Below are 24,472 nucleotides of genomic sequence, written 5' to 3' on the forward strand. Positions count from 1 at the left end.
GGTTCTATTCCTGGTCGGTGAGCTAAGATCCTACATGTCACTCGGCCCAAACAACAAACAAACAAACATAAAACAGAAGCAATATTGTAACAAATTCAATAAAGACTTTTTCAAAATGGCCCACTTTAAAAAAATCTAAAAAAGAAGCAGGGGGACTTCTCTGGTGGTACAGTGGATAGGAATCTACCTGCCGATGCAGGGGACACTGGTTCAGTCCCTGGTGCAGGAAGATCCCACATGACTAGGAGCAACTAAGCCCGTGCACCACAACTACTGAGCCTGAATGTTGCAACTACTGAAGCCGGAGAGCCTAGAGCCCGTGTGCCACACTAAGAGAAGCTACCACAACGGAAGCCTGAGCATCTCAACTAGAGAGTAGCCCCTGCTCACCGCAACTAGAGGAAGCCCTCTTACAGCAACAAAGACCCAGTGCAGCCAAAAAAAAAAGAGTCACTGAAAGTCCATTTGATTTGGGACTGAGAATGCAAGATGAGAAAGACTCACAGACAGTCAGATGGTAGAGAGATAAAGAAAGAGAGACAGCATCAAGTCCTGCCAAAGAGGGACAGAGATGCTGCTCCATCTTACTTGCCATGTGACTTGGCTGGCTTCTGGTTCCAGACCATCTCCTTGACATAATTTGGTGGAGAGGAGTCCTGCTTCAGAGTAACAGGCAATCAACAAGGCTCACACGACCCTGTTCTCTGTGGCCCATCTTCTGGCCAGTGGTCCCCAACCTTTTTGGATTCTTGGAAGACAATTTTTCCACGGACCAGGCAGGGTGGGAAGGATGGTTTCAGGATGATTCAAATGCACTTCACTTACTATGCACTTTATTTCTATTATTACATCAGCTCCATCTCAGATCATCAGGCATTAGATCTCGGAGGTTGGGGACCCCTGCCAGTCATCTTACTCTTCCTGGAACACATCACGCTTTTTCCCCACAACCCGTCCACTGGCTGGACCCTCTGCCATCAAAACTCTTGCCCGAGTCATACAGCAAATTCCTATTGGCTATCTATTTTATATATGGTAATGTAAGTTTCCATGTTACTCTTTCCATACATCCTGCTTCAAACTGGAGCTCTGTAACAACCTAGAGGGGTGGGATGGGGAGGGAGGTGGGTGGGAGGTTCAAGAGGGAGGGAATCATACCCTATGGCTGATTCATGTTGATATTTGGCAGAAACCAACACAATTCTGCAAGGCAATTACCCTTCAATTAAAAAATAAATTTAAATTTTTTTTAAAAAAAGAACTCTTGCCGGGGAGATCCCTGGCACTCCAGTGGTTAGGACTCTGAGCTTTCACTGCAGGAGGTATGGGTTGGACCACTGGTCAGGGAACTTAGAACCCACATGACATGCAGCATGGCCAAGAAATTGAAAAAGAAAAAAACGATTTTTAATCTTGCCCTATCTCTAGGCTAACCCCTCCCCATTAGGGCTCAGGCATAAATGTCTCTTCCAAAAGCAGCCTCCACTGTCCCTTCCCCATCCTACCCAACTCTCAGGCATCCTGTGCCTTTTTTTCCCTAATACTTCTATTTCTTCTTAGTGTATGTCAAGCACTGTTCTAAGCACTCTGCATGCTTTAACTGATGGAGTTCTCACCACGGCACTTAGACAGGACTGTCATTATTCGCCTTTGATGAATTGAAATTCTAACATGACCATCCGTCTCCACAGTCCTCATCACCACACTGCAGCTCCCCTGTCCTCCTTCAAGCCCTGATCACAATGGCCACTGGGGGCAACTTCCCTCATGGTCCAGAGGTTAAGAATCCATCTTGCAATGCGGGGAACTTGGTTTCGATCCCTGGTTAGGGAACTAAGATCCCACATACCACAGGGCAATTAAGACTCAATGAGGCCAAACAAATAAATATGGGGGGGAAAGAAGAAAAACAAAGGAATTAGGGGCTTCCCTGGTGGCTCAGTGGCAAAGAATCCACCTGCCAATGCGGGAAACACAGATTCCGTCCCTGATTAGGGATCGTATCCCACATGCCACGGAGCAACTAAACTCCTGCTCCACAACTACTGAGCCTGTGCTCTAGAGTCAAGGAGCTGCTACTACTGAAGCCTTCGAGCTCTTATGCTCCGAAACAAGAGAAGTCACTGCAGTGAGAAGCTGCAACTAGAGCTTGCCCAAGCAGCAATGAAGACCCAGCACAACAAAAAATAAATAAATAAAATCATATCCTTTCAAAATAAAATAATAATAACAATTAAAAAAAAAAAAAACAATGGCCATTGGGACCTCTTGGGTGTGACCACTGGCTCAAAGCCTACCTCTGTTCTCAGACAGAAAATATCATGGAGATAGGGAGCTCTGTCTGCTTTGGTCATTGCTGAATCCCCCGGCCCTGCCATGATCAATACTGAGTAACTAGACGCTGATGGGCTGGTGAGTCAGAGAGCAAACGTCCTCACAGACCCACCATGCATTTCCCCTCCGCCACCAAATGGGTTTCCATCTCTTCCAGGGAGGGACTGGCTGAGATCAAACGGCAGATCGGCTGAGGCAGGCACGGAGGCGGCTGCCGCTCCCCTCTGACTCTGGGGATGGCGCAGGGCCATGATGAATGATCAGGGACATGCTTGTCTGCCTCGTCTCAGCCGTGACGGGTCCTGAGTCCCTCTGGAGGGCTTGAGATAATAGCAGGCTGCCCCTGTCAAACCTAGCGGTATTGGCCAAATCCCCCCTGAGTGATAAGCTTGACAGGCTTTAAAGAAGACATCAGTTCACCCGTGCTGAGATGGAGAACCAGGATCTCCCTCAGTCTGAGCAGCTGGGGCCTGGCTGGTGAGAGCCTGCGGCCAAGGGAAGGGCTGGGATGGCATGTGGGGAGGGGGGCGGCTGTAAATCCATTCATTCATTCACTTTTTTTTTTTTTGCTGTACCACTCAGCTTTCAGGATCTTAGTTCCCCCACCAGAGATGGAATCCTGGCCCTTGACAGTGAAAGTGCCAAGTCTCAACCACTGGACCAGCAGGAATTCCCAATTCATTTATTCTTTTTTGTAAATATAATCTTCTTTATTTATTTTTGGCTGTGCTGGGTCTTCATTGCTGTGAGGGCTTTTCTATAGTTGCAGCAAGGAGGGGCTGCTCTCTATCTGAGGTGTGCAGGCTGCTCTCTATCTGAGGTGTGCGGGCTGCTCTCTGTCTGAGGTGTGCAGGCTCCTCATTATGGCGGCTCCTCTTCTTGCAGAGCACGGGCTCTAGAGCATGCAGGCTTCAGTGGTTGTGGCTCCCAGGATCTAGAGCACAGGCTCAGTCGTTGTGGCACACAGAACTTACTTGCTCCAAGGCATGTAGGATCTTCCCAGATCAGGGATCGAACCTGCATCTCCCATACTGGCAGGTGGATTCTTTACCACTGAGCCACCAGGGAAGCCCCTGATTCATTTATTCTTTCATATCCTTCCAATGCAGATTACCCATCTCGCCCTGAGAGGCTACTCAGGCTGGCACACACAACCTCTTCCCCTCTTGAAGCCACACAAGCCATGGCAGAAGACCCCCCCAGTGCCCTCTGGGCCCCAGTCCACACACATATTCCTGGATCCTAGGCTCTGCCATTACATTGCCAATGGGGGCCAATAAAGAATGGAACAGACTTTCTTGGGATGAGAAGAGACACAGGTCTCTGAGTTTGACTGACTGCCCTCCCTGGGGTCCAGGGAAGGTGTGGAGAGGGCTTGTCTTGTGCAAAAATTTACAAACACAGTCCATTCCCTTGGAGTGCGGCCCAGACTGTTGGAATCACCTCGAATCCCCATGGATAGCCCCAAGAGTAGAGTTTATGGGTAGAGCTCTGCATCCAGGCTACCATACAAGGGCCAATCCAGTCCTCATACCAACTTGCTTCTATAGAGGACAAGTTCTTCTCTGTCTCCAGCCCTCAAGAACACCCCATTTGAGAAGGCTCCTCTGGGAGGAAACGGACTTTCACTTGAGTCTCCTGAGTCTTACCATCTTCCTTTCAGATCCCCAGCACCTCCTGAGCTCTTTATCACCCCAGGCCTTTGAACATGCTGCTTACCCCCAAAGTCATTCTGATGTGAGAGTTTGCCCCAGGACTGATGGAATGGAGACAGAAAACAGGCAGATTCTTGTGTTTTACAGGCACAGCCTGTGACTTCACTAGGGGCCCGGTGATTGAGACTCTGAGCTTCCACTAGAGGGGGCACAGGTTTGATCCCTGGTCTGGGAACCAAGATCCTGCATGCTGCTCGGCAAAGCCAAAAAAATAAAAAATAAAGACAGAGTCCATAGGACTCTGACCACCTCTACGTGAAACTGCCAAGTTAGGTAGATGGGGTGAGGAAGAGAGAGGGTTTGGCGAGATACATATTTGCATGCTCTCAGCAGAGATGGGATGGAAAGAGACATCCCTGGTGGGCTAGTGGTTAAGACTCCAAGCTTCCAATGCAGGGGACACAGGTTCAATTCCTAGTCACGGAACTAAGATCCTGCATGCCAAGCAGCCAAAAAGTAAACAAATAAAACTAAACCAATTGCTTGAATTAAGATCCCTGAAAGCCCTAAAAGAGTTCTGTTTCTCTTACCAGCCTCTAAGATACCTTAGCTGCTCACTAAATACCCGTGCATGAACAGGCGGCTATAGAGTTCATCAGTACAGGCTGCTTCAGCCCCAATTCTGATCCACTCCTTCCTGTGCGACCTTGGGCAAGTAGCTTAACCCCTCTGTGCCTTTCTTCGCCCCTCTGCTTCCTCATCTAAAAGTTGGGATCATAATGGCCAGGCTTCTCAAAATTCTTGTCAAAATGATGAATTAGTACATGTCAAGAGTTAGTCACAGTGTGTGGTATATTGTGAATGTCCAGTCAGTGGGAGTTTTTATATCAATTCATGGAAAAGACCCTGATGCTGGGAAAGACTGAGGACAGGAGGAGAAGGGGGCGACAGAGGATGAGATGGTTGGATGGCATCATCGACCTAATGGACATGAGTTTGAGCAAGCTTTGGGAGTTGGTGATCGACAGGGAAGCCTGGTGTGCTGCAGTCCATGCTGGGGTCACAAAGAGTCGGACCCGCTCGAGTGAGCGATTGGAAAACAACAAATGGAAACAGCACTGTTCTAGAACTGTCTTAGGTCCCCTGCTGACTGTTTAACTTTTTACATATTATTTTATTTTATTCAGGCTTCTCAGGTGGCACAAGTGGTAAAGAACCCACCTGCCAGTGCAGGAGATGTAAGAGATATGGGTTCGAACCCTGGGTTGGGAAGATCCCCTGGAGGAGGGAATGGCAACCCACTCCAGTATTCTTGCCTGGAGAATTCCTTGGACAGAGGAGCCTGGCAGGCTACAGTTCATGGGGTCACAGAGTCGGACACAACTGAAGCGATTTAGCACACACTTATGCTGTGAGGCATGTGGGCTCTTAGTTCCCCAACCAGAGAGCAAACCCTTGCCCTCTGCATTGGAAGAGTGGAGTCTTAACCACTGGATCACCAGGGAAGTCCTTCCTGCTGACTTTTTAAAAATAAACTTTTTATATTTGAAGGATTTTAGATTTACAAAAAAGTTGTAAAGAGAGGGCTTACATACACCCCTCACCCAATTTCCCTTGTTGCTAACCTATTACATATTCGTGGGACATTTGTCACAACTAAGAAACCAGTTCAGGTTCATCACTCATTAAACTCCAGACTTTACTCAGATTCCTCCAGTTTTTCCAGGGGTACCCTGGTGGCTCAGGCAACAAAGAATCTGCCTACGATGCAGGAGACCCAGGTTTGATCCCTGGGTCAGGAAGATCCCCTGGAGAAGGAAGTGGCAACCCACTCCAGTATTCTTGCCTGGAGAATCCCATGGACAGAGGAGCCTGGCGAGCTACAGTCCATGGGGTCACAAAGAGTCAGACACGACTGAGCACACACACACCAGTTTTTCCACTCATGTCCCTTTTCTGGTCCAGACTCCCATTCAGGATCCCACACTGCATTTAGTTGTAGCACTCCCTTAATCTCTGGTCTGTCATAGTTTCTCCATCTTTCCTCGATTTTCATGACCTTGGCAGTTTTGACGACTACTGATCAGAGATTCTGTAGCAGGTCCCACTGGCTTTGAAGGGGCAGGAACCAGGTTCTAATTTCTCCCTGAGGCTTCCCTGGCTCCCAGCCTGATGCCTAGCACGCAGTAGCTGCTGCACAGACACTTCCTGAATGAATGAACACGTGAATGACAGTCATTTATTTCTTTATCTTCCGCACTCCATGTTCCACAGGCATTCCTGCCAGAGGCTAGATCTAGAAAAGTTCACAGAGAAATAAAAGCTCTTCTCCTTTCAGAAAGGTTCGTTTTTGATCCCTTCTTTGTAGACATCAAGGATTTATTTCTTTAATATTTAGGGGCTTTTGTACCAAAGGGAAGTGACTACATCTGCATCAGATGTCTCATTTTCAAAGGCATGTGAGAGAGATCTTTCTAGCAAGATGGGGGTTTCTTCCTTGCCAGTGCCATCATTTGATTTCTCTGTTTCTCCCTCCCCAGCTTTCAGGCAGGGGCGGAGTGGAGGGGTGAGGGAACTATGGAATTACCCACATTTTGATGTCCTCTCTGTCACCCGAGGAAGCTTAATTAGAAGAACCTTGCAAAGTTTACCGAGGCTGAAGCAGCCTCAGGACCTGGTGTAAAAAGTGGCATGGCTGGTGATGGAGATAAATTGTTATTGTTGTTGTTTAGTCACTAAATTGTGTCTAACTCTTTTTTGACCCCATGGACTGCAGCCCACCAGCCTCCTCTGTCCATGGATTTCCCAGGCAAGAATTCTGGACTGAGTTGCCGTTTCCTTCTCCAGGGGATCTTCCTAACCCAAGGACCGAACCTGTGTCTCCTGCATTGGCAGGTAGATTCGTTACCACTGAGCCACCTGGGAAACCCAGAAATGAATTAGAGTTTTATTTCCCATCCCTCTGAATGACTCAATATTTGCCACAGGGACCAAGAGACCTGCCTTTGGGTACATACAGCATGCACCTTTTTAACATTAGTTAGTCAGAAATGGGAATGCCCTTACGCCAAACAGGCATTGGGAGTCTGGCTGTTTTTTTATTTCTCAGCTCTGGGAGGCCAAGGGGAAGCCAGGGAGTGGAAGAAAAATGTACACGTCGAGGTCATCTTGCTCCCCCCAACCAACCCCGCAACCATGGTCCCTGCAGCTGAAAGACACCGAGCCAGGTTTAATCTCTCACCCGAAGTTTGTCAGAAGTAAAAATGAGCCTGGGTGAGCTTTTCTGACACTTCTCCTGACTTACAGGAATTCAATTTCTGGCCTGGGCATAAATTTGCCGCCAACAGTCCCCGCTGTGGGGGATGGGCCCATTGGCTGAGGTTGGATTCCTGAAATCAATGCAGCGGTGCGTGGAAAAGGTCGTCATGGGGGAAATTGATCTTCCGTGGCTGGCTCAGGAATTTCACACTAGGAGCCAGGGACGCCCTGGCACAAAATGGAGGCATTCGCTATGAGGCTCCTGGGCGAGGGATGAAGGGAGGGAGGCCTTGAAGGCTGGACAGTGCAGTCAGGAGGTGACGATCTGCTGGCTAATAACTCACAGGGACAGCCAAGCATCAGCACTGTCTGAAACTGACTTCCGGAGGCTCCATGGGCGCCTCTGGGGGTGGCAAGTTAATTTGGGGTCCAAAGCTTTGATCATTTGGTTACACCTTGGATACATATTCCAGGGTTTCAAAGATGGGCATTCAATTCCCCCAGCCAAGGTGAGGCAACAGAGCATGGTCATTTAGGGTGCCAACTCTGCAGCCAGGTTGCCTGAGGTCCACTCAGCTCTGCTGTGTGACCTTGGGCAAATGACTTAACCACTCTGGGCCTCCATTTCCCCACTTGTACTACAGCACTAAGCATAGTACTGATGTGGGACTTCCTTGGTGGTCCAGGGATTAAAAATCTACCTGCCAATGCAGGGGACACAGGTTCAATCCCTGGTCCAGGAAGGTTTCACATGCCAAGGGGCAATTACTGAGCCCGCGCTCCACAACAAGAGAAGTCACCACAACGAGAATCCTGAGCACCGCAACTAGAGAAAGCCGTCAGGCACAAAGATCCAGCACAGCCACAAATAAAACAAATATATGAATCTGTTTGCAGTGAGGGAGGAGGGGGAGAACTATTCAGCCCATGACCACGTGTGAGCAGGGAAAAGGTCTGGTCAGGAAGATGGTTGAGGGTGGATCAGCCAGAGTGAGACAGAGAGGCAGAAAATATCCACCAGCAAGATTCAACTGAGCACATCAGGGGGCTGATTCAGCCCCTGCTTTGGAGTTTTCCAGAGCTTTCAAAGAAATAGATCTCAGAGAAAACAGCCCCAGCCACGAGGCCCATCCTCCGCTCAGAAAGGGGAGGAGGCAGTGCTGGCCACCAGGGTCACCGGAGCCCTTTGTTAGCAAGAACGGGCCACTTGAAGGGAAATCGATCCTGGCTAAGCACGAAGCAGCTGCTCCCAGCCAAAGCTGCTACAGAGAGGCCCTTTGCACCCTCTCCTCCGGGGCTGGGACAGGAGCCAGCAGGAGCCCGGGGATTGTTCTGCCAGGTGGCGGGTCTCGGAAGGGCCTTCAATCAGCATGCATTGTGGCCGCTGGCTCCTACGTCCGTCCCAAGTGAAGTTTCAGCATCACCTGCACTCACCAGAGATCCGGCCTTATATGGAATGGTTAACATTATCATCAGCCTTGCTAAGTGCCATCCATGTGCGTGCGTGCATGCTAAGTCGCTCCAGTTGTGTCCACCTCTTTTTTACTCTATGGACTGTAGCCTGCCAGGCTCCTCTGTCCATGGGATTCTTCCGGCAAGAATACTGGAATGGGTGGCCATTTCCTTCCCCATAGCATCTTCCCAACCCAGAATTGAACCCGAGTCTCTTGCATCTCTTCCATTCGCAGGCAGATTCTTTACCACTAGAGCCACCTGGGAGGCATTATGCATGCACATCTATGCCTGAGGAAATTCCCAGAGTCACCTCTTAGCCACATGACCTTCAGCAAGCAACTTGAACCTCACTGTGCCTCAGTTTCCCATCTTTAAAACAGGGCCAACAGCAGCACCCACCTCTTAGGATTGTAGTGGAGGTGAGTGGCACACAGAGCTTCAAACCATGAGTGATAAGAACTGTGGAAGGAGACTTCCCTGGTGGTCCAGTGGTTAAGAATCTGCATTGCAATGCAGGGAACATGGGTTTGAGCCCTGATCTCTGAACTAAGAGCAATTGAGCCCATGCAATTACTGAGCACATGCATCACAACTAGAGAGTCCGTGTGCTACAATGAAAGATCCTGCAACCCAGTGCAGCCAAATTAATTAATTTTAAAAAGGCGGGGGCCTTCCCAGGTGGTGAAGTGGTAAAGAATCTGCCTGTCAATGTAGGAGATGCAAGAGACTTGGGTTCAATCCCTTGGTGGGGAAGATCCCCTGAAGAAGGAAATAGCAACCCACTCCAGTATTCTTGCCTGGAAAATTTCCTGGATAGAGGAGCCTGGTGGGCTACAGTCCTTGGGGTTGCAAAGAGTCGGACACAACTAAGCATATACACACAAATCCCTTGCTATAAGTTAAAGATAATCCTAAAAGTAATCACAGCAAAAACAAAACAATATTAAAAGAAAAAACGGAACTATGGAAGGTCACCCCCTGATAGGGTTGTCTCCTTTCATCTCACAACAGTTGTGGGGTGCAGGGGGTGTCCTAAGTCAAAGGTCAGGGAGGAAAGTAGCAGAACCTGACATGCCATCGGTCTGTTGGGAGACAGTAGCCACGCTAGATAGTTCCATGGAGAAAATTTAATATCGGGAGTGTGGTGCCAAGGACCCAGAAGGGCTGGATGAGGGAGGTGGGGAAGGTAAAGTGATCAGAAGAATAGCAATTGTAATAAGCTGCGAGGTTGGCAGGGCAAAGGGGGTTACTAGAGCTAGACCCAAGGAAGGGACACAAGACCACTACTGCAGCTAAGTAACAGGGACAGAAATCCCCTGACTTCTCTTTTCCTCCCACCTACAACTCCTACCACGGCTTCCCGTTGGCCAAACCTAACAGGAAGCCAGTGAGCAAGGGAACCTGGGAAATGTAGTTTTCAGGGGTCAATTTCCCTCAGATACCAAGAGCAAGGTAAGGGTACCTAACTCAGGACCCAGGCTGCCTCTTTCTAAATTCTGCTCTGGTCAAATGTCCCATTTTATGCCTCACAATAATAAGTCTTTGAAGGAACAGGGATTCTTCTTTAAGGGAGGTAATCAGGGAAGGCTTCCTTGAAGAGGTGATTTTTTTTTTTCTTGTTGAATTTTCCTTTTATTGGCCGCACCATGCAGCATGCGAGCTCTTAATTCCCCAATCAGGGATCAAATCCATGCCCTTGGCAATGAAAGCACGGAGTCTTAACCACTGGGCCACTGGGAAATTCCCCAAGGAGGTGACTTTTTTCCTTCAAACTTTAAATTTTTAATTTTGTATTGGGGTATAACTGATTAACAATGTTGTGGTAGTTTCAGGTGAACAGTGAAGGGACTCAGCATATATATACATGTGTCCACTCTCCCCTAAACCTCCCATCCAGGCTGGCACATAACACTGAGCAGAGTTCCATGTACTAATACAATAAGTCCTTGTTGGTTATCCATTATGAATGTAGCAGTGGTACATAACCTTCCCAAACTCCCTGACTATCGATTCCCCCCAGCAACCAGACATTCATGTTTTAAGTCGGTGAGTCTCTGTTTTGTAAGTAAGTTCATTTGTACTATTTCTTTTTAGATCCCACATATAAGAGATGTCATGATATTTCTCCTTTGTCTGAGTTACTTCATTTAGTATGACACTCTCTAGGTCCATCCGTGTTGCTGCAAATGGCATTATTTTATTTTTTTTATGGCTGAGTAATATTCCATTATATATATATATATACACATACATATATATATACATACATATATATATACACATACACACACACACACACACACCCCCAACACCTTCTTTATCCATTCCTCTGTCCATGGACATTTAGGTTGCTTCTATGTCTTGGCTATTGTAAACAGCCAATACAGTGAACACTGGAATGCATGTATCCTTTCAGATCATGTTTTTCTCTGGAATATGCACAGGAATGGAATTGCAGGGTCATTGGTAGCTCTATTTTCAGTTTTATAAGGAACCTCCATACTGTTCTCCATAGCAGCTGTACCAATTTACATTCCCACCAACAGGGAAGGAGGGCTCCCCTCTCTTCACACCCTCTCCAGCATTTGTTCTTTATGGATTTTTTTGATGATAGCCATTCTGGCTGGTGTGAGATGATATCTCATTGTAGTTTTGATTTGCATTTCTCGAATAACCAGCGATGTTGAACATATTGTCATGTGCCTGTTGGCCATCTGCATGTTCTCTTTGGAGAAATGTCTATTCAGATCTTCTGCCCATTTTTTGAGTGGGCTGTTTGTTTTGATGCTGTTAAGCATCATAAGCTGTTTGTAAATTTTGGAGACTAGTCCCTTATCAGCCACATTAAACTTAGGTGACTCTTAACTATGAAGGAGACTTTCTCAAGCCCCAACTCTGTGCCTGGCATTTGTGACAGCGGATATCAAACTATATTTGTTGGCTGGTGTAGTGTATGACGCACTAGGGAAGAAGTGTACAAATACAAGGACCTTATGTCTTGGTCACGACCATGTTCCCAGTGCCTAGAATAGCACTTGGCACATAGTAGGTGCTCAATAACCCTCATAGCTCAGTTAGTAAAGGATCTGCCTGCAATGCAGGAGACCCTGGTTTGATTCCTGGGTTGGGAAGATCCCCTAGAGAAGGGATAGGCTACCCACTCCAGTATTCTTGGGCTTCCCTGGTGGCAATCAGCTGGTAAAGAACCCACCTGCAATGTGGGAGACCTGGGTTCGATCCCTGGATTGGGAAGATCCCCTGGAGAAAGGAACGGGCTACCCACTCCAGTATTCTGGCCTGGAGAACTCCTTTTTTTTTTCATTTCATTATTTTTTATTGAAATATAAATATATACACTTACAATATTACACTCATTTCAAATATACAACATAATGATTAGATGTTTTTATATGTTGTGAAATGACCACCATGTGAAACCTGGTTACCATCTGTGCCCATGCAAAGTTATTATAATATTATTGACTATAATATATTTTACATTCCCGTGAAGGAGAATTCCATTGACTGTATAGTCTATGGGGTCGCAAAGAGTCAGACACGACTGAGCAACTTTCACTTCACAGGTGCTCAATAAACGTTTGTACAATAATTTTTAAGACCTTGAAGTGGTGCTGCTTGCTCTGTAAATTAAGTAGTAGAGCTGGAATTACGAACCAAATTCTGTGGCACTGTAGAGAGGCTGGTGTTTCTACTCTGCCATCTACCAGCTACCCCAGGACTGTCCAAAATCTCTGCATCCTTCAGGGTTCAGAGTAAACATGGTTGGTGTTTAGTCTCTAAGTCATGTCTGACTGTTTCAGCCCCATGGACTGTAGCCTGCCAGGCTCCTCTGTCCATGGGATTTCCCAGGCAAGAATACTGGAGTGGTTGCTGTTTCCTTCTCCAGGGGATCTTCCTGACTCAGGGGTCGACCTGCATCCCCTGCATTGGCAGGCAGATTCTTTACCACCTGGGAAGGCCACCTCTGAAACATTACCACCCCCGAAAAGCCTCCCCATCTCTGCAGATGGGTCAAGGTCCCCTCTATGTGTGTCTCCAAAGTCCCCACCCCTCCCTTCTTACAAGGTTCTTATATCTCATAGTTTTTCTTGCCCGGGTGAGTGTCTGCATGCTCTTTCAGGCTGTGAGCTCTAAAAGGGCAGAACTAGGTGCTCTTTCCTGCTGTGGCCCCAGTACCAGCACATGCTGGACAGATAGGCAGGCATCATCAGGACATGAATGAATGAACAAATGCATGGACAAATGAATACCTCCTACCTACTCTGAGTCCTCCAGATGACCTCCTTCTCTCCTACCCTCCATACACTCTCTGTTCTATTCTCTCAGGGATTTCCTCCCTTCTTCCCATCCCTTCTCAGGTGAAGGCAGGGGTTTCAGGTTTCGAAGGGGTCATGGGGTCTAAGGGCTTCCCAGGTGGTGCTAGTGGTAAAGAACCCACCTGCCAATGCAGGAGATGCCAAAGACACGAATTCGATCCCTGGGTCAGGAAGATCCCCTGGAGAAGGAAATGGCAACCCACTCCAGTATTCTTGTCTGGATAATCCTATGGACAGAGGAGCCTGGCGGGCTACAGTCCTTGGGATTGCAAAGAGTCAGACACGACTGAAGCAACTTAGCACACAGCACACACACATGGGCTCTAAGGTGGGCTTCCCTGGTGGCTCAGACAGTAAAAAAATCTGCCTGCAGTGCAAGAGACCTGGGTTCAGTCCCATGGTCAGAAGATGCCCTGGAGAAGGGGATGGCAATCCACTCCACTATTCCTGCCTGGAGACTGAGTGACTAACACACATGGGGTCTAAGGCAGTTGAATGTGTCTCAGAAGCACAAAGATCCCAGACCATGAAGACCTGAGTTCAGATCCTGGCTCCTCCAGTTTCTAGCTATGTGACCTTGGCAAGTGATTCAACTACTCTGTGCCACCGTTTCTGCATCTGCCAAATGGGCGTGATGGCAGTGCCTTCCTCTAGGACCATGGGAGAATGAGGTGAGCTATTCAGAACTGCTTCCAGACTGTATCTTTTCCTCACAGCTCCCTTCTGCAATTCCTAGGCAAGTCTGGGAAGCGGAGGGCTGAGCCTCCGGCAGTTAATGAATCCAGAAAGGATCTCAGCTGTGTCAGGGGAGCCCCAGTGCCAAGTTGGCCTGATTTTCATCCCAAGAGAGCTGAGAACGGGTTCTGGTGTCAGACATCTGCGCTGTGATTGGCATAAATGTCTGGTGTTCCCGTGACCCTCTTTGTTAGAGCCTGGGGGTGTAGATGTTCTTGGGGCTCTGCCCAGATCTCCTTATGATGGGGCACACCCGCCCCACAGATGCTGAGAGTGGAAGCTCAGAGCTAGCACTGCTGACCTTCTCTGGAGACCTGCCCTTGGCTTTCGGGAGCTACCACATGCCTGAGATGCCTCAGAGGCTTCCTCCACCCCTAGGAGCAGCCAATGGTTAATTGATGCCAAAGCCTACCCCTCGGCAATGCAATTTACATTCCAGAGCTTCCCCCATCCTTGTGGATCAGGCCAGTGTACCTGAGTCCCCTTCCTGGTCCCATTGCTCTTTACGCCTCCCCCTACTCACAATTAGTCATGTGCTCCAAATCCCCGTCTTGGGTTCTGCTTCTCACAAACCCAACCTAAGATGGGGAGAAACAATGAGCATTCAACAGGAGAGGGCATTTATGTGAGTGTCCCTTCAAAGCTCAACTTCACACCCAGGCACCAGGTTCTGTCATTTCCACCTACACAGGCCATCTATCAGCTAATCCCGAGAACAGCTCTTGCTTCAAAACGTATCCCCAATTCTGCCCGGTCCACCCAGCCTACAATGTGCAGTCCTTATCACTTTCCAAGGCTTGCTCTGCTGCATTTTACTGCATAAAATGTACTGCCCCTTGACCCTACATTAAAATTTATCTTGTTTCTTGTCTGTCTCCCATGTGATGCTCTCAGCGTTCCAAGGGCAGCATCCAAAGGATGCTTATTGCTTTCTGTGTTGCTGTATCTGCAAGCCAGAATGGGGCCTAGCACCCAGTAGGTGCTCAATAAACATTTCTGGAATTAAAGAATGAATCCTTTAAATGCATTCATTTAGAAACAACTTTAAATGTCTCTTTCTCTTACGTGTGTGTGCTAAGTCGCTTCAGTCATGTCTGACTCTGAGCAACCCTATGGACTGTAGCCCTCCAGGATTCTCTGTCCATGGGATTCTCCAGGCAAGAATACTGCAGTGGGTTGTCATGCCCTCCTCCAGGGGATCTTCCCAACCCAGGGATCGAACCCACGTCTCTTGCATCTCCTGCATTGGCAGGCAGGTTCTTTATCACTGGCGCCACCTGGGAAACCCATCTTTTTCTTTTACTTCTCTGCACTCAGAATCTATGCACTTTTTGCTCTCTGGATGGACATCTTAGTGCAGTCACCTCTGCCCTGGTCCCTTGGATCCCACTCTCGCCACCCACAGTGCGTTCCCCCCTGCAGCAAATAGAGGCCACCTACAAGCATAAGTCAGATCATATTCTCCCTCTGACCAGAAGCCTCTATGACTCCCACCCTCACTTGTAAATAGCAAAGTTCTCCCACAGCCCACAAGGCCTTGCATAATCTGCCCCTGTCACCCCTCTGCCCTCACCTCCTCTACGCTCCCCCTCACTCACTGTTTCAGCCTCACAGGTCTCCTCACTGTTCCTACGACACCCCAGGCACGCTTCTTCTACATCAAGTTTTGCACCCACTATTCCCCCTGCCTGGAAAATGTCCTTCCATTTCCTTTATTTAACGTCATTTTTTCAAGAGGCCTCCTTGACAGCACCCCCCCACCTTGCCCCTGTCAAAACAACGAATGTTTCAGCACCACCCATTTCCTTCTTTGCTTTATCAGCTTCCAACACACTACATCATTTATGCATTAATTTTGTGTGTTATCTCTCTTCTTTTCTGGAATGTCAGGCAGGGGTCTTAACCTGTTTTTGTTCACTGCTGTATCACCAGTGCCTAGAATATTACCTTGCATACCGCAGGTATTCATTGGTTACTTTAAAAAATGTGCATATTTTCAGCCAATTAATCCAACAGTTCTCTTTTCCCCATGGGGGCCTTCAGTGTTCAATGGCTGCAAACAGCAGCCCCCTTGGTAGTGTAGGCAGCCTGTTGTCTATACAGTTGCCCTAAGGGACCTTGGAGACAGTCCTTTCCAGTGGACATTCATGAATGGCATGCTAGTCCCAGTCTAGCCTCCAGACAGGTGTGTGAAGAGCCTTTGAAAGCCCCAGGGCACAGTGGCCAGGGTCCATACTGGGCAGGTCAAAATGTCCATCTGCACCGAGCTGCAGAACAGGAAGTGTTTGATTGAGGACCTCCGCAGGGCAAAGTTCAAGTTCCCTGGCCAACCATAGGGTTGCTCAGAAGATCTACATCTCCAAGAAGTGAGGATTTACTAAGTTTAACGTGGATGAACTTGGAAACATGGTGGCAGAAAAGCAGCTCATTCCAGATGTCTACGGGGTCAAATCCATCCTTAATCACTGCCCTCTGGACAAATGGTGGGCCCTGTGTTCACGAGAGCCTGGGTGCTGTCCCCACCTTACTTATGCGTGTGTGCTAAGTCGCTTCAGTCACGTCCAACTCTTTGCGACCCTATGCCTGTCAGGTTCCCCTGTCCATGGCATTCTCCAGGCAAGAATACTGGAGCGGGTTGCCATGCCCTCCTCCAGGGGATCTTCCTAGCCCAGGGATCGAACCCTCATCTCTTGCGTCTCCGACACTGTAGGCAGGTTCTTTACCGCTGAACCATTGGGGAAGCCCCACTGGTAGCATTAATACCTTCTTTTTCCACCCACTGCAGGTGGCAGGTCAGGGAGAGGAGACTAAGCAGGGTCAGCCTCATCTCAGGCTGGAACCCAGGTCTCCTGCACTGCAGGTGGATTCTTTACCACTGAGCCACCTACTCATGCCCACCAATAAATCCTACTTTCCTATCCAAAAAAAAAAAAAAAATTTTGCATAGCAGGACTTCTCTGGAGGTCCAGTGGTTAAGACTCTATGATTCCAATGGAGGGAACACGGGTTTGATCCCTGCTCAGGGAACTAAGATCCCACATGCCACATGGGATGGCCAAAAAAGAATTTGCCCAATACCCTACGAGGCAGGGACTCTCAGCACCACCCCCACAGAGATGAGGACACTGAGACCCGCCAAGGGACGTGCCATGCTTGGTGGGTCCAAGAGTGGTCCACAGGCATCTCTTTGGGTGTGTGTGTGACTGTATGGGATTCTGAGTTGTGTGTGCTGGTCTGAGACCGAATGCCTGGATCTGTCTGGACACCAACACCAGAGGAGGCTGCCTGGACATGTTCAGGCAAATTTTGCATGTGAGTGTCTGTGTGTGGAAGAAAGGCAGCGGACCAGCTCTCAGACAGGTGGGAATGTGTGTGTGCTCAGCTGTGTGGGAAAGTGTGTGTGTGACAGCGCACAGGACGAAGAGGATTTATGCATCCACAGCCAAGCTCTGTGTGTGCATGTGTGTGTGTGCATGTGTGTGTGAAGGGGGGAGGGACAGCTCTGGGAGGCTTGGATGGGGCTGGAGCTGAAGTCAAAGGAATGTGGTGGGTAAGGGAAGAGCCCCGCCAGTCACAGGCCTGTTATTTATAGACAGATCCTGGTTCATAAATTCCAAATGTTTTTTTTTTTATCTCCCTCACTGCCAGGCCCTTATAAATATTCATGAGTTTCCTGCCTCAGAATATTCAAATAGTCAGAGGAGGAGTGGGGTGGGCCATGAGAGGGGAAAGAGAGGGTCCTGGTGGCAACGAGAGGATGCACGGGTGGAGAGGACTGGGCTCTCTCTGGAATTGCCTTCTCCCCTCGGGGCTCCTCTTCCAATGCAGCTGCTGAGATGAGGAAGGTTCTCGGCCAATACGGAGATCTCTCAATGCCTATTACTATTCTTCCCCAGCGTCTGTGGAAAAATACCGCCCACTCTGGGGGCAGAGAAGGCGTGTATGCTGTTTTCTCAGCTCTGACAATAGCTCCGTCCGGCTTGGAAACTTGTTACCCTGGGACCCCCCAGCTCTGAAGGGGGTGGGAGACCCCTCGGACATACGATGAGACAAGGGAGCTCTGGAGGCAAACACTCCTGTCCCGTCCCATGGAGGGGATTAGGTCCCAAAGACCAGTCCGTAAGGGAAGAAATAAAGTGTGTGTGTGTGTGTGTGTGTGTGTACCTGCATCTGTGAGTATCTCTTCAAATGTGAAACAGATTGTGGCAGCTGGTAGAAGTGTTCAAAAATTTTCCAGTTCTCTCTTGGGCTCAGGATAAGACTCTACTTCCCCAGTGTGGCCCTGGGACTTCCTTTAGCCAATGCCGTGTGGGTGGAAGTGATCTCCAGGGAAGAGCTCTAACAGCCAGTGCGTGATTTGCCACATTCTTGCCTCAGTAACTGTGGAAGTGCATGAGATGAGAAGCCTCCAGCAGTTGGCCACATGAAGCAGAGACCCCTGCCAACCGGCATGTAGCATGAGCAGCTGCTCATTTGGTTGTGCTAAACCACTGAGATTTGGGGACTGTGTGTTAGGCAGTACAGCCTTGCCTGCGCTGACTGGCACACAGCCTGAGTGTGTGAGATGGATGAGTGGCACATCTGTGTCCATGTGGCCAAGAACACACGTGAGTGTGTAGCCAAGTACAGGCCTAAATGTGCAAGCATCAGCAAGTGTATGGAACTATACACATGAGTGTATAAAACAGGGACTGAGTAAGAGTGTGCAAGGCTCTGTAGGTGGGTGAAAAAAAACGTGAATGTGAATGGCCAGGCACTGCACTGCACTGCACAACTCCAGGGGGCACTGTTCTCTGAGAACATATCTCCTAGAGTCGGGGCATTGCTGTAAACATGCAAGTATCATAGGGTGGGAGGCTGCGTCTGAATGTGCTGCCTTGGCTGGCGGGCAGTGTATTTGTGATTCGTTCTGTGCCCGTGTGTGTGTGTGCAAGGATTTATACACGGCTACTGTATCAATGTGCATATATGTGCAAAGCGTGTTGCTGTAGGTTTGAGGAACATGCATGGACCTGGATGCTACATGTGTGCTGCAGTGTGAACTGACCCCCTGTGTGTGATGAGTCTGTGTGACGTGAAAGCACCGCTCTAGTCTCCATCAGAGTGGTCGCAGTCAACACGGAGGGGGACATGGCCACCTTGGGTATTTCCAAGCTGTCAGCTCTGCTGAACGTGTTTCTGGGCTCAAGGGCCTGAGCTGGCTTCAACTTACATCCTAGGATGACCTGGCATTGGAAAATAAAATACACTTCCCCTCATTAGTCCTGGGACATGCTATGTCATTTACAATGGACATTAATCAGCAGTATTCAATGGTTTGAGCAAAGTGGCTCAACAGGTAGGGAGATCCCTGCTCTCCTCAACTTCCCTAAGAGAAGCACATTTTCTTTTTCTATCCTCATAACCTCTTCTCTGGTCTCAGGATATGGGGGTCAGCACTGGGCCATCTCAGGGAAGTGAAAGAAAGTGAAAGTGTTAAGTTGCTCAGTCGTGTCTGACTCTTTACAACCCCATGGACTGTAGCCTGCTAGGCTCCGCTGTCCATGGAATTCTCCAGGCAAGAATAGTGGAATGGGTTGCCATTTCCTTCTCCAGGGGATCTTCCTGACCCAAGGATCAAACCCGAGTCTCCTACATTTCAGGAAGATTCTTTACCATCTGAGCCACCAGGGAAGCCCTTGGTCCATCTCAAAACTTAGGTTCAACTCTGGCCCATCTGAGGACCTGGATTTGACCTTACCTATCTCAAGCTTGAACTGTAGCCTCGATTCATCCAGGACTTGGGTTCATTTCTGGGCTCCTAGGTCTCCTAGGACCAGGTTTATCTTTGGTCTATCCCTAGACTGAAGTTCAGTCTTTGCTGATCCAGGGTTTGGACTTGATCCTAGATTGTCTCAGAGTCAACTGTGGAGTATCTTAAGACCTCATGGGTACACCTTTGCTCTGCAGGGCTTGAATTAATCTCCAGTCTCAGAACCTGAGTTAAGCCTGTTCTGACTCAGAACCCAGCTTCCCCCAGGTCTATCTCAGGATCTGAGCCCCTCTTACCCAAGCTCAACTTTCAACAATCAGTGGTAAACCCACAGCTGACATTTCCTCTTTCTGAGCATCTCCTTACTCATGGATCACTTCCCCCAACAAGTGCTTAGGCCTCTTGAATGAATGTCCACTTCAAATGATTGGTGTGTCCCATGATTAATGAGGGTAGGGGGATTTTATCTCTCCAATGCCATTATCTAAAATTCACCAGCATGGATTTTATGGGTCTTTCAAGGATTGTTGCAAGGCTTTCTTGATAAGCTATTACAAGCAGCATTAATCTTCAAGAGTTGGGGAGTTTACGAGAATCCATCATGAGTCTTAACTCATAAACACTGGAGTTGGACACCCCCCCCCATCTGATCTCTCTCTAGGCTCAGAGGCCCAGTCTGAGGCCAGGAGCTCAGTAGCAGACTTTGAAGAGGGCCTTCTTCATGGGTGTGTACAATGTGAACGAACGCCTGCACACTGTCATGGGGAAACTTGAGCTGAACTGGGAGGCTCAAACTGTTCTCCATTTTCCTCCAGTGTTCCCTGATCTCCCAGGGAAAACAACAGCCATAAAGTGGAACGTCTCTTCTCCCCTGACATATTTTACAAACATTTGCTCCATTCTGGCCCCTCCTTCCTGTTACAATAGAGGAATTGTCTTTCATTTCAAAGATCATGCAGCTCTTCTTGCTTTGGTCCTCCTCTGCCTTCTTATGTTGTTGTTGTTCAGTCACTAAGTTGTGTCTGACTCTTTGCAACCCCATGGACTACAGCATGCCAGGCTTCCCTGTCCTCCACTATCTCCCAGAGTTTGCTCAAACTCATGTCCATTGAATCGGTGAACCATCTCATCCTCTGTCGTCCCCTTCTTCTCCTGCCCTCAGTCTTTCCCAGCAGCAGGGTCCCTTCCAATGAGTCAGCTTTTTGCATCAGATGGCCAAAGTATTGGAGCTTCAGCTTTAGCATCAGTCCTTCCAATGAATATTCAGGGTTGATTTCCCTTAGGATTGACTAGTTTGATCTCTTTGCTGTCCAAGGGACTCTCAAGAGTCTTCTGCCTTCTTATACAATCTCTTTTATCTGTATTTATCTATTTATCTCATTCATTTTAAACTTCTTATTTTGTATTGGAGTACAGCTGATTAACAATATTGTGATGGTTTCAGGTGAACAGCGAAGGGACGCAGCCTTACATATACGTGCATCCATTCTCCCCAAGCCCCCCTCCCATCCAGGCTGCCACAGAACACTGAGCAGAGTTCCCTGTGCTGTACAGTAGGCCCCTGTTGGTTATCCATTTTAAATATAGCAGTGTGTATATGTCGATCCCTAACTCCCTATCTCTTCCTCCCATTCTTCCCCCTGGCAACCATAAGTTCATTCTCTAAGTCTGTGGATCCGTTTCTGTTTTGTAAGTAAAGAACTTTCTCATTGGTTTTTAAATAAACTCAAGTCTCTCCTATGAAAAAACAAAACGCCTTACTTGACTCCTCCTTCCATCTGTCTTCAGCTCCTCTCCTCCTCTTTTCAGTTGCCTACACTAACTGCCTCCATTTCCTCACTTCCTGAACTAGCACCTCCACTGCTCCTGTCTAGTTTCTGACCCCATCATACCACCGACACAGATTTTGCCAAGTCCACCCATGGCTTCCATGTTTCTAAACACAATGGCCATTTTTCAGCCTGCCATCTCTCTTGACCTCTCATCAGGGTTCAACTCTGTTGACTTTTCTCTCTTTCTTGATATATTTCCTTCCCTGGCTGCCATCACACATGTTTGCATGGTTCCTTCCCACCCTAGTGCATCTCCTTTGCAGACTCATCTTCCTCCACCTGGTCACTAAATGTTACTCAAGATCAGGATAAGTCAACCTGAGCATGACAGATATTGTGGCCAGATAACAATTCTGTGCATTGTAGGATATTCAGCAGTATGTCTGGCTTCTACCCGCTAGACACCAGTCGTATCCCCTTTCAGCTGTGACAACAAAATGTCCCCAGACAATGCCAAATATCTCCCTGGGTGCAAAATCACCTCCAAGTTGAGAACTAGTGCTCCAGACTCAGTCTTAGGCTCTCTTGTTCCCTCGATCTTTCTCTGAGGGTATTTATTCTTACCAAATCTCCTATCACTTGCATGCATGTACATCCTCAGAACTCCAAATACATATATATATATATCTGACTCCTTGATCCCCTCCCCCTCACCAAGACCCTTGGATCTCAAAAGCATCTCAGTCCCAAAAATGCTCAAAATGAAAAGCAATCTTCTCTCCTGAACCTAGTTCAGATCCAGATTCCTGTGTTAACTTCTCCATCCCCTTCCCTACCCCCGGCCAGTGGTTCAGATGCCCAGGCATTATCCCCACCCACATTTCTACTCTCTCACTTGGTCTAGTTGACCTTAACTCTTAGATACTTTCACAACTCATGCAGCGTTCTCCGCGCTGTATCATCACTCAATGGTCCAAGCCACCCTCACAATTCAGAAAGTCCATCTGATCTGTCTTGATCTACCCTTTCTCTTACCAGTTCACTCCACACATGGGAGCCTCAGGAACCTTTTTTTTTTTTTTTAATATTCCTTACTCCATTATGGTTTATTACAGGATGCTGAATACAGTTTTCCTGCACTATACAGTGGGACCTTGCTATTTATCCCTTCTGTAGAAAATAGCTTGTATCTGCTAATCCCAAACTCCCAGTCCATCCTTCCCCATGCCCCTCCCCTTTGGCAACCACAAGTCTGTTCTCTGTATCTGTGAGTCTGTTTTTGTTTTGAAGATAAATTCATTTGTGTCATATTTTTAGATTCCACATATAAGTGATATCATATACTGCTGCTGCTAAGTCACTTCAGTCATGTCCGACTCTGTGCGACGCCATAGACGGCAGCCCACCAGGCTCCCCCGTCCCTGGGATTCTCCAGGCAAGAACACTGGAGTGGGTTGCCATTTCCTTCTCCAATGCATGAAAGGGAAAAGTGAAAGTGAAGTCACTCAGTCGTGTCTGACTCTTAGTGACCCCATGGACTGCACCCTACCAGGCTCCTCCATCCATGGGATTTTCCAAGGCAAAAGTACTGGAGTGGGGTGCCATTGCCTTCTCCAAAGTGATATCATATGGAATTTGTCTTTCTCTGTCTGACTGACTTCACTTACTATGATAATCTCTAGGTCCATCCACATGGCTTCAAATGGCATTGTTTCATTCCTTTTTATGGCTGAATAATATTCCATTGTGTATATGGACCACATCTTCTTTATGCATTCATCTGTCAATGAATATTGAGGTTGTTTCCATGTCTTGGCTACTGTATATAGTACTGCTATGAACACAGAGGTGCATGTATCTTTTTGAATTATAGTTTTGTCTGGATACATGCCCAGGAGTGAAGGTGCTGGATCATATGGTAACTCTATTTTTAGTTTTTTGAGGAACCTCCATACTGTTTTCCACGTGGCTGTACCAACTTACATTCTCTCCAACAGTGTAGGAGGGTAGGGAACTTTTATAATGCATACTGATGATATCATTCTCCCAACCAAAACCTCACTGGCAGATTTCTTTTATTCTTAGGATACAGATAAAACCCCTTAACACAGCCACGAGGCCCTGCAGGCCTGCCCTGTATTTACTTCTCTGCTTTCATGCTACATTGTCTCTCCCTTCCAGGGCCGTCTTTGGTCTGCCATATAGTTTGCCTCATCCCAGAGCCTTTGCATAAGCAATTCTCTCTGCCTAGAATACTCTTTGCTCTCTGCTTCAGATCTCAGCTCTTACTTCCTCTGACTTTCCAAATTAGATCAAATCCCCTTATTAGATGCTCTTTTGACACCAAGAATCTTTCTTCAAGCTGTTATCACAGCTGCCATTTATATTTATTTGTGAAATTTGGTCATCACCTATCTTTCTGTCTTGAAGGAGGCTCCATGCACTGCTTGGCTCACCATCTTATCCCCCAAGAAGGGCACTAGTAGGTCCTCAATGGTTATTTGTTGAATAAATTAATGACAGGATAAACAGCCACACTGCTTTCAGGATCAAGTTAGAGTGATGTGCTCTGACATTTGAGAATCTCCATGACCTCGAGGACTGAGCTCTCAGTCCAGGTAAAGGTCAGAACAGAGACCAAAAGGCACAAGACGCAAAGTGGAGAATAATAATTCTGTAGAAGTGGGAAGTCAGAGGCAGGGATGACCAAGAGAAAACAGGCCCTCCAAGGAGTGTGGGGGGTAAATCTTGGGGAATGAAATGCCCTTCACAGAACTTAGAAGGGAAATTCAGGTCATTATATCTACCTGGTTATTAATGGGCAGGGTGACCCAGCTGGTATTTGGTCTGCTCTATTCACCACCCCCCACACCCCAACCTTTAGAAATGGTTCCTAGGTCTCTGGTTCTCTCCAAACATCACCCCATTTCTCTGTTCCTCACTTTCTCCTCCCCGACGTCAATCGGATCTATCAGCAAGTCCTGATGGCTCTCCCCTAAGAAACGTGCCAATTTGCCCACTGTTCGCTTTTCTAGATGCTTCTTTCCCAGCCCAGCCACCTCTGGCTTTTGCTTGGACCATTGCAGTCACCTCCTCCCTGATCTCCCTGCTTCCACGCTCACTCACTGGTATCCTTCCCCCATCACAGAAGTTAGAGGGATCTTTAAACAATGT

At 47.9% G+C, this 24,472-nt stretch overlaps 1 protein-coding gene and 1 non-coding gene across 2 annotated transcripts in view; one reads left to right on the forward strand and one right to left on the reverse strand.

Annotated features, from left to right (window-relative positions):
- OLFM2 (olfactomedin 2) overlaps positions 1–24,472 on the reverse strand; it is a 55,731-nt gene that overhangs the window by 15,322 nt on the left and 15,937 nt on the right. The gene's annotated exons all lie outside the window — the stretch shown is intronic.
- On the forward strand, positions 15,769–15,904 carry LOC129642583 (small nucleolar RNA SNORA70). The gene has a single exon (XR_008709837.1). It is a non-coding gene; the product is annotated as a small nucleolar RNA SNORA70 (small nucleolar RNA).

This window comes from Bubalus kerabau, chromosome 1, assembly GCF_029407905.1.
Source record: "Bubalus kerabau isolate K-KA32 ecotype Philippines breed swamp buffalo chromosome 1, PCC_UOA_SB_1v2, whole genome shotgun sequence".
NCBI classification, from domain to species: domain Eukaryota; kingdom Metazoa; phylum Chordata; class Mammalia; order Artiodactyla; family Bovidae; genus Bubalus; species Bubalus kerabau.